This window comes from Osmerus eperlanus, chromosome 9 (assembly GCF_963692335.1).
Source record: "Osmerus eperlanus chromosome 9, fOsmEpe2.1, whole genome shotgun sequence".
NCBI classification, from domain to species: Eukaryota; Metazoa; Chordata; class Actinopteri; order Osmeriformes; family Osmeridae; genus Osmerus; species Osmerus eperlanus.
In genome coordinates this window covers 6,291,390-6,302,503 of record NC_085026.1, presented here as the reverse complement: position 1 = coordinate 6,302,503, position 11,114 = coordinate 6,291,390, and positions in this window count along the sequence as shown.

Here is an 11,114-nt window from a genome sequence, read left to right as displayed (position 1 = left end):
GTATATTTCGATGAATACAGAGCTTTACCTATGATATGGAGTGATTTTGTATAGAATACATAATTTATATTATTTTGATCATATTCCTTTCCGGGGCGCAAGCAAAGAAAAGTGATATCTACATTTGCTTTTCGTCGTGTGCATGGGCTAGAACAAACATTAATTAGAACTGTGAAAACAAGCACAGGCTTGTTTTATTTAGCAAAATCGTGAAAAGGCAGGATAAAGACCCACTTTCCCCAAAATCTTTGCACGTGACAAAGGCTGAGACACTACCCTATAGCAATCGCAGTTCATAATAAAGCCCACACACACACTTACAGTTCTCTTTCCAGCCAAATGCATTAACATAAGATTTGCAGCAGATGAGACATTTGATAGCTTCTCCTCGATCAAGCAACCCTTGAAGAAAAAAAGTCTAGTCAAAATGATTGTGACAGTAACCAAAGCACTCATTGGTTAACAAAGCAGGAGTTTGTGAGGATTTTTTTTTACAGGAGTAAAAAACAGAAAAAGACTGTAATAAATAATATAACACTGGTAAAATTCAAGATAATATCTAGCCTTAGTCTCATCCAGTAATTTAGCATTGCCCCTTCATGATTGGAACCATCATGCAGTACAGACCCTAATTACATGACATGAATATTTGAATGAATACCTGATTATAATGATGTGAATGCACACTATAGATATGTGCATAACGTTTGTGTTGAAGGAGATTAGTGTAATTCCTGAAAAACATTGGATCTCTGTCTTGATAGAACTGATAGTTTCTTCTTGATCTATCAATACATCTGGACCCTTCCTCTCTCTCTCTCTCTCTCTCTCTCTCTCTCTCTCTCTCTCTCTCTCTCTCTCTCTCTCTCTCTCTCTCTCTCTCTCTCTCTCTCTCTCTCTCTCTCTCTCTCTCTCTCTCTCTCTCTCTCTCTCTCTCTCTCTCTCTGTCTGTCTGTCTGTCTGTCTGTCTGTCTGTCTGTCTGTCTGTCTGTCTGTCTGTCTCTCTTTCTGTATTAGGATTTCCTCTATCTTAAAACGCTCTGAGACTCATTCATGCCTGCAACAATCTGCTCTGTGTCATGTAGGCTGCTTTATCTGCTCTAGGGAGTGAGCATGTGTGTCTGCCTTGTACATGTGTACTAATCTGTGTCTATACCCGCCTGTCGGCTTGCTTGCTAAAATAAGACTCCCTCCTTCCATCCATTCCTCCCTCCCATCCTCCAGTTCCAACTTCTGTGTGAGGTGGGTGGAGAAGGAGGAAGTGACCTATATAGGAAGCTCTCCTTAGCCTGCTGCAGCTGCCTGCTGCTGCATTTCAAAAAGGGGGCTCCAATGAATAATTCACTTGCTGCCTTTACTTCAATAAACCCATCCTCCTTAATGAGTCTTAATGCCAGCCAGACTTTGAGACAATCAAAAGCCCAGTGCACATGTGTACATGTGTGCACGTTTGCGTGTATGAAAATGTGTGTGTGTTTGCTGGATTTTATAAGGCATGTTCAATGTTGATAGTGTGCATGTGCGTCTGTATCTGAGTCTGAGAGCGGGTGGTGTGTGTAGGAACCAAGTACTGCCTTTGCCTCGGGCCCTGTCAAGGTTGCCCCAGGTAGTAGTACCTGCGACTTTGAAAAGAACATGAAAGCTAGCGACGCAGCGGGAGCCCGACAGGCAGAGCTACGTCTGCTGTATGGGAGCGCAGGTTGTTTAGAGGAGGAGAAGAACAAACAACACACCAGGGAGAGAAAAAAAGGGATGTCCTTTTTTGAACTTAATTGATATGAATTTGAAAATGATTTGATCATCACGATGGTCACAGCTTGACTTGGCTTGAACCGCTTTGCGTTAGCAATGCTTGCACATTAGACGTTTATAAAGATGTCAAATATAAGATACTAGTTGGGGTTGGCATTCTGACTCTGTGCCAGACATGTTTCTTTGAAAGAAACTTTCATAAGATTTCAAAACTTTTCCATTTGGGTTTAGACACTTGACTGGATTTTGGAGGGGGGACAGAGACCTACACTGTTACAACTGACCCTATCAAAATGTATCCAAGTGGCAGATGTAGAGGAGCAAGGCTGACATGCAGGTGTCAGTGCCCAGACAGCTGTGCCAGGAGATGTGGGCCAGCTCTCATACTAATGATAGATAGCATCAGGATGTTCCACTCCCACTCAACTTCTGGGCCGTCATTACGTTTTACAGCTCTGGTACTTACGCTTCAAGTAACACTGGTAAGACGCATGTGATTTGAACTGGTTACAATTGTCTGTTAAATTCACATTAAACAAGCATGAATGCTGATAGTTACAGCTCTTTTTAAATGTAAAAAAAAGGGTTTTCATTATGTATTTCTGTATTGTGTTAATTAATTAATTGGTTTATTCCTACCCGGAATATACCAATAATAATACACATCAACTATTAAGGTAAACACAGCAATCTGTATTATTAGGCCTATGTTCACAATGGGGTTTTAACTATAGTTTTTTTGTCAAGGATTAGGGATGCCATAATAGGTGTTTGGTTGACATTTGGGGCATTCAACTGAACCCTTTAGTCCAGGATTTGATAGCCGAGGTATTTGGGATCCGAGCTGAGAATGGTATTAATTCTGGTGAAAATTGACTCGACACACGCCAAACTCTTCCATAGTGGTAGTCCTTCATTCATGCTTAAATACATGATTGATGTGAAACTGGGAAATGATGGAAAAGTCTGAATCAATTGTTTGTGTTTTTCCTGATCTGAAAATATCTCTGCTTCCCAAATAACCAAAAGGATTTGGGACAGACAGATTAATAGACTGATTATTCAAATCTGTTTATTACTGAGAATTAGAGGTGCAGGGGTCTGAGGGGGTTATTTTAAAAAGCTTTGCTCTTGGGGAGAAAATCATTGTACCAGCCATGAACATGTCTACAATGAGCAAATAGCCCAAATTGTAGGTCATTGAGCTACTGTTAAAGGGCCACAATGGAGAAAACATACTCTATATGTCTTATATCTTTTTTTCTCTCTCTACAGCGAGATGCCTCAACCGCCGAGGCTGCATTTGAATACAATCGTCGTCAACTGTTAGTCGTCCTTTCCCGATGAAAAGCGAGAGCGTTTGGAGACGGAGGGGGGGTGCTTTCTTATGGCTTATTGCACCTTATTAGAGCGGCTTATTACAGTCTGCGCGTCCCCTCATCTCCTTTTTGCTCAGCTTTTAGGGGCAAATGAATACAATATCTTGTTTCCCTCTGTCGTTCCTTCTCACTCTCCATCTCGGGGTGAATATGTTGTATGCATCACTCTCAGCAGCCTGCCCCCCCCCCCCCCTGCAAAGCCACATCACACCAGCTTGGTGCTAAGAAAATAAGACATTCTTTCTTCTCCTCTAAAGAACTTAGTTTGTAATCAGCAAAACGTATTGGCAAGGAGTCCATGCATCTGCATTTGTCAGCTGTTCACCCAAATAATATGTTTGGGTGGCATGGCTTAAAGGCAGAGCAAGAGTGGTTCATTGTACCAAAGCGACATTTAACATACACGTAAGAGTGACAGTTGTTCCACAGCTCAGAGCGACCAGAAGTGACGCTTTTCATATGTGACTGTGACCGTTGCCGTGACAAAGAGCTGAACTACTTGAAGAATTTGTGTCGTGACTGAAATGCAGGATGATGCAGAAGCTCAGGCCGCAACTCATGAGGAACTGCTATTGATAGACTCCACTTTCTATAGGCCTCCTAAAATTTCACACGGCCAATAAACACACATAAACCTCACACAGAAAGCATCTTGTTAACAGTATGTGCTAACTTGCTAATGGCTAGTGATTCAGAGAAAGGGCATAGTAATTTATGACTCCAAAGTCCTCATATTAAAAGCCAGACTGGAAATGAAGGACTCTCATAAATTAGCTCTCAAAGATGCAGGCCCTCCTATTTGATAAGTGTACGCAGAGTCGTAAATGATGTGTAAAATATATTGCTATGTCAATGACCGCCTATGCCGTACCTGGTAAATGACTGGTCTGTATCTCTTAGAGTGTGTGAAGTCAACCTTACTCTGGTAATACGCCCACTGCATCCAGGACGATGGCAATCTCATCGAATGTTAACTCGAAAAAAAGTTTCCTTGTCCTCCATGAGGAATCAAATAGAGACATCAGAAATCCTCTACTGTGGTTTGTTCTCGCTACAACATACTGATGTCTTCCATAAAGAGGATTTTCGTGCAGGACAATTCCATTATCAAGGGGCAAAAATGACCCTGGCTTCTTCTACAAAGATGCTGGCATCCATTTCCTGCTTCTGTAATGGACAGGGACCAGTCTCCGTTCTAAACATAGTAATACACACACAAACGCCTCTCTGTATCATAACGATGTTGTGTTTGGGATGATATGATGGTATAGGAGTACTCGGCCGTAGCATCACTGGTAATGGGCCAGCAGTCTAATGGTCTGCACACAACACCCACCAACTATTGGGTGAAAACAGTCCATAGGTGTGTTCCAGTAATGACCTGTGGATACTGGTGTCCACCATAGCAGTAATTGGACCAGGCTGTAGTGGTTGCTGTGGTTAGCGGGTCACCTCAGAAACCTATCGACCCTGACCTTATCCACCCACATTGCATTCCCACACCATGACTAGAAGACATGCCTGCGCACACACACACACACAAATACACATTTTCCCAGATACCCTCCCACACCATGCTCCCAACGTCCAATGGCCACATCCAATGTGGCCAATTGTTTCCTAGTTGTTCCCTTCAGACTTGCTGAACATGCCGAGCAATTTGAGAGGTCATCCTGAGGTGCTGTCTTTGACTGCCCTGCCTCCCTTTTACTCCCCTTTCTCCAGAATAGCTCCGATACCCCCAAAAAGTGGGAGAATTGTCTCTGATGATATCTCTGAAATAGGAAATATCTCTTTGAGGTGTGTTGCCAAGTAGTGGTGTGCATGGGGTTATGGTCATAATGGGGAATGTTCATTTGGCAAATATGTTTTTATCTGGGGATTAGGATTTGATCTACAAACATGGGACATCTAAACGTTGGGTCCTAAAGTGTTGTATACATGCTCATCTGAATGAATGCGCCTCATGCTCACTGTCTTGCACTATGGCCCCAACAAGTATTCAACCAGTCAGTAATTATGTGCTGTGCACCAGTGGGGGGGGGAACTTGCCTGCAGGGCTTTTGCTCTCCAAATATATGTGTATATCGTGGAGTGACTCATCGGATCATCTTAAATGCAGAAACATATTAACCTTTTTAACTCAGGGGTGCAAAGTCATTGCTTTCCTCCCTCGCTTGTTGTCTCTGTCTCTCTCCCTCCTCAGTGACTCTCCCATGGGATACATAAACCTCCCGGCTCTGTGTACCTGATGGGACTGATCGTGCAAAGCTGAATTGTGTTCCGGTTTCTGTCAATCTGGGATATCAAAATATCGAGTCTGGTGGTGCCAGTAGTACAGACTACCCTTTGATTTGACATTGACATACAGTGTAGCCCGTCAGTTTTAAAGGCAGATAAACTCAATCAGAAAGTTTGATGGTCATGACTCATGATTTATGCTTTGTATTGCTGAAAGTGGAAAACGCTAATGATGTCAGCGTGGCGTTGTGATCACACGTGCGCACACACACAAAATAACATCCGCGCACACGGACGCTAAAGTACATCGAATGGCATGGATGCAGCGTTGCTCCCTTCATTGAAACATGTAGTCACAAACCAGACATACATGTAGACACACACTCGGGGTCCAAACCACAAGTGTGTCTGTCTCAAACAAGCACTGCAGGGCACTGGCGGTAAGGCTTTTAATTGTTTTATCGGAGTCACAGCAGAAGCGAGTGGACTAAATTCCCCCACCTCCAGCGTTGAGGGCTCCGTGCTAGACAGTCTATTACAGGGAGTGGGATGGCTCCAAGGTAAACATATGGGGAGTAGATAACAGTGTGAGGTCTAGAGCACTATCTGGGCACTCTCAGTGTTTGGGCCTCTGTCTCTGTGTCCATGCAGCGCTCTTTTTCCCCCCCAACCTCTGTCTCTCTGCCTCCTTCTCTCCCCATAGTCTTTATCTCTCTGTGGCCTCGCTCTGTGCATGGCTCGGTCATGTGTCTGTCTGTCTACATGCCAGCCTGTCTGCCTGCCAGCCTGTCTGCCAGCCAGCCAGCCTGTTTACCTGCCAGCCTGTCTACCTACCTACCCGCCTGTCTGCCTGCCAGCCTGTTTACCTGCCAGCCTGTCTACCTACCTATCAGCCTGTCTGCCTGCCAGCCTGTTTACCTGCCAGCCTGTCTACCTACCAGCCTGTCTACCTGCCAGCCTGTCTGCCAGCCAGCCTGTTTACCTGCCAGCCTGTCGACCTACCTACCAGCCTGTCTGCCTGCCAACCTGTTTACCTGAAAGCCTGTCAACCTACCAGCCTGTCTACCTTCCAAATCAAATCAAATTTATTTGTATAGCCCTTTTTACACGCAAGCATGTCACAGAGGGCTTCACATATGCCCATAGAACTGCCCCTCAACCAACCTAAACCCTCAAGGAAGACAAGGAAAAACTCCCAAAAAACTCTCAACAGGAGAAAAAAAAATGGAAGAAACCTTGGGAGGAGCAATTCAGAGAGGGATCCCCTCCTCCAGAGACGGTTGGTGGGAGAGAGGAGCAGAACACAGGCTAAACATAGTCATACAGTTTTTAAAACACCAAAATCCATTATTCAACTTTATAGATGTAGGACAGGACCGGAAGACTCGCGACCAGGTCCAGCGTTGGCTGACCGACGACCAGGCAGGTGCTGACAACTCAAACCCCCCACACCACAAGGGATGTGTGTGGGGGGGGACAGAGAGAGGAGAGCAGGGATTAGAGAATGCCAGGAGCAGCTAACAGTTACAGTCATAATAGAATGAGATCCCCACCGGTCAAGTGTGGACTGGTGCAGCAATTTAACAGAGCAAAAAAGGGGAATTTGATGCAACCCCACACACCAAGACAGCGACAGCCCCCCTCATTTGGAACATGAAATCTGTTCCAGGGGAAGAGAACTCTAAAATAAGTTATACTTAAAGAATAAGGATGGAAACAACCCGTCCCCCGTTGCCTCCAACTAGTAACATACTTACCTTTAACAGTCGTAGAATTGACTAAACAATAACGTTTTTAACCTCATTTTAAACGTCGAAACAGTATCAGACTCCCTAATTGAGACGGGTAGTTTATTCCAGAGAAGAGGCGCTCTATATGAGAACGCTCTACCTCCAGCTGTTTTTTTCTTAATTTTGGGAACCACCAGATAGCCGGCATCTTGAGATCTAAGTGTCCTTGCGGGGCAATAGGGTGCAAGGAGACCGGAGAGGTACAGTGGTGCCAATCCATGCAGAGATTTGTAGGTTAGTAGTAGAACTTTCAAGTCAGCTCTGGCTTGGATAGGGAGCCAGTGTAGAGAGACAAGAGTAGATGTTATGTGATCAAACTTTCAGCCCTTCCAGCCTGTCTACCTGCCAGCCTGTACAAGCCTGTACAAGTAGCCTACAGTGCAGTAAAGATAGTGTACACCATCGGGACTGGAACTTGCAGATGTTTGTTGCATGACGATATTGTTTTATATGTGACTTGCAATGCCATTTGTAGAATACAATATCCAATATTTCTACATCAAGCTCACACACACCAAGGACAGTACTGTACATCACACTGTGATTCCCCTAACCAGCCATGATCAGCCTTTCCCCAATGTTCCCTCAACTCATGGTCAACATTCCCTCCTTATCCAGATGCTCCGCTGGCAGCCACATCAATTACCGAGCCATTAAAACAGCAAGTGTCTCACCGTGCTGCAGCAGTCAAAGCCCGAGTCCTGTGTGCTCAACGCTGGTCAGTCTTAACCGGCACCGCCAGGGAAGTCAGAGAACCATCGCAGGATCAATCCCATCACTTAGCCAATTAGGCGATGGTGAGACAGACGACCATTATCATAAGGACTAATCAATAGCTGGAGCCAGACAACCCCCACACACACACACAGACACACACATACACACTCCCCCACACCCCAACCCTTCAATTGTGTCCAGGGATGGTTTTAATGTGGTTTATGACCCGTTTTAGTGAACGGCTAGACGGGTCAGCAATGTGCTGTTGAAGGATATTGGATGTGTAGGACATGTCTGTGTGCAAAAGGTGAAGCAACTTATAGGAGATCCTTAACTCTGTAGGTGTCTATGGAATTCTGTTCTTTTTCACTTTGCTAGTCTCTATTATAAAAACATTTAAGATATAATCTAAAAGTCCTTACTTACAAGAAAAAGGAAAGATGATACTTAAAAAATACTGTAGTATTAAAGGATGAAAAGATATCTTTATTATAGCAGTCTTTTTTCCAGATTTGCCCACACTTCATGGTTCCACTAGGTTTTTGTTATTGACTTAAAGCAATAAAGATATGTACTGTATATGATTTGGTGTTGGACTGGGAAGATTGAAGTGAATGTTTTGGTGAATGAGAGAGAGTGGAGGGAGTGTGAAGACTAGTCTTGTCATGTGGCGAGTATTTTCCCAGTAGTCGTCGGTGAGTACCAACAACCCATGATGTGCAGCAGGAAAATCTTTCATAGAATTTGGTAACGTTAATTATTTTTCTTCCTCTCTCTTTCTCCCTCCGTTTTTTTCATACAGCATGTCTGTTTTGTATGTGTCGTGTTTAATGTGTTCCCAAACTACACTTAAAAACTAATGCATATTTGAGGATAGACACCACTGTGTTAAATGTTACAGCTGAAAGGTAACTAATATTTGACAGAAGAAAGATATCTTTAGAAGAAAAATCTTTCCAAATACAACAATTTGGTATTGTACAGTCCCAGGTCAGTCAGCCAAGTGAAGTGGAGGTAAGCCTTTTAAGTTTTATGAATTAACACATGAATAAAACTAATAAATACAAACTTTTTCACACGGTATTTGTTCAGATAGGTTTGAGGGTGGATGTTCTTTGAGGGTGGATTCTCCTCTAAGGAGGCACTGCAACATGGGTCCTAAAGAAGAGGTCGTCCATCAGGAGAGAGAGAGACAGAGAGAGAGAGACAGAGAGACAGAGACAGAGAGAGAGACAGGACAAGGCCCATAAGGATGCAGGATGAAACCCCACAAGTTATTACCTTCATCTGAAGGCCCATTTTGTCTTCATCAATTCTTAAACTCATAAGACTCCCTGCTGTCCTTCTCTTTCACACCCCCTCTCCAAATTGTGCCATTTATCAGTCCGCTTGCTCCTCCTGCCCTCGCTGTTTCTTTCTTTCTTTACCACTCACTTTCCCCCATGCTTCTCCCCTACCTCCATTCCTTTGTATCTCTTGCCGTATTCCCCCACACAATCTTTTTCTCGTTCTCACTGTCTTTCTTCCTCTCGTTCTGTCTCCATCTCTCCGTGCCCGACCCACCCGCTGCAGACGGAGACGGAGTGGCGTCGGATCGGCAAATGATCTCCGGAAGCAAGAAGAAGAGGCTTTCTCTCACAGGTGGTAATGACTAGTAGTGCCCCCTTCCTCTCCCTCTCACTCTCTTTTCCCTCTTCCTTCCTCTCTCTTTTTCCCCACTCCCTCCCCTTTTCCATCCCTTTCACTTACCCCCCACCCACCCACACCCACGCACACATGCCGTCTCATTTCCACCCTGTCCCCCCCCCCCCCTCTCTCTCTCTCCCACCCCATCCCCCTCCCTTCTCTCTCACCTCTCCTCTGTCTCTTTGGCCTGTCTAGTCTTACATCTCAGTGATGGGGGTCCAGTGATCTGTCCGATATGGTGGGCCACTGCTCTGCTCTGCTCTCTCCCTCTCTTTCTCTCTGTCTCTTTCTCTCACACTAATTACAGACAGACAAAGGGTTGCCTGGTTTCTTCTTCCACCCACTCAGGGCTGTCAGGCCCCGTGTAGGAGAGAGTTAATTTCACACTTACTGCATGCTTTAATTAAGAGACGAGTGGGGGGGGCTACAAGGGGTAGGAAGGAAGGAGAGGTGTGTGTGAGGATGCATGTGTGTGTGTGGTGTGTGAGGTCTGGATTGACTTGTGCATGTGTTTGGGGGGAGGGGGGCACTGTGTGGGTGGATGTGGATTACCAGTGGCGTGTGTGACTGTGTGTGTGTATGATGTGAGGGCAAATCAGTACAAGGTACGGGTTGTCTTCGTCTTATGTGTGTGCCAGTGTGTTGTGGTTTTCTTTCTCTTCTTCAAGGTTGACGGTACATCTATTGTTTGTTTCTCTCCAGTCATACTGCATCCTAATGTGTTTTATTTTTAGCTGTATTTTAACGAGTAATAAATTGGATTGTAATGCCTCATTAACGAGTACATCCCCTCTCTCACCAGCTCTCTGTCTAATCTGGTCTCAACACTGGCAGCTGCGGTGGGGAAGACACCTAAGCACACACATACACACATTTTGCACATTCTTGATGATATTGTGTTATTGAGATGCAAAGGGTTTTTTGATGAAAGGATATACCTGAGCAGTGTTGGAACAACCATATTAACTGTTAGAATACCATAGCTGTCAATAGTGATGTAAAGTCCAGCAGAGAGTGTGCGCATGCATCCAAATGAATAATACATGCCTTCAGCAGTAGTGGGTTTTTGTCGGTTTGCCTGACAGAGATTGACATGTAGGAATAGGGACCTGTTCTTGACTCTCGCACCCGTCTAGTCACTGCTGCTCCTGATATGCGTGACGCCATCTCAGGTGCGTTTTGCGGATATTCTGCGAACATTCCCATGGAGTACGTGCAGTTGTAGGTGTGTTGGGAGTCGAGGCGGCACATGAGAGCACTGCATCTCCTCCTCAGTGGCCTCTTTACTTGTCATTTCCCTCACAATGTGATGAATTCCAAAATCACCATTTGAATAAAGACCATCTATCAGCAATCTCTCAGCACGTTTATTTCACTTTACCATCTATGTACATCACAAAGGTTGCCATTTTGTAAGTCTTCAGGTTGTTTCGCGAAGCGAGAGATTAGCACACGACTCGTTTCTATCATCTCCTGTGGTGGAAGAAGATAAAAGTTTGTTTTCACGTGTCAATAAATGTTCTGACATACTGTAACTTGCTCCTCTCTG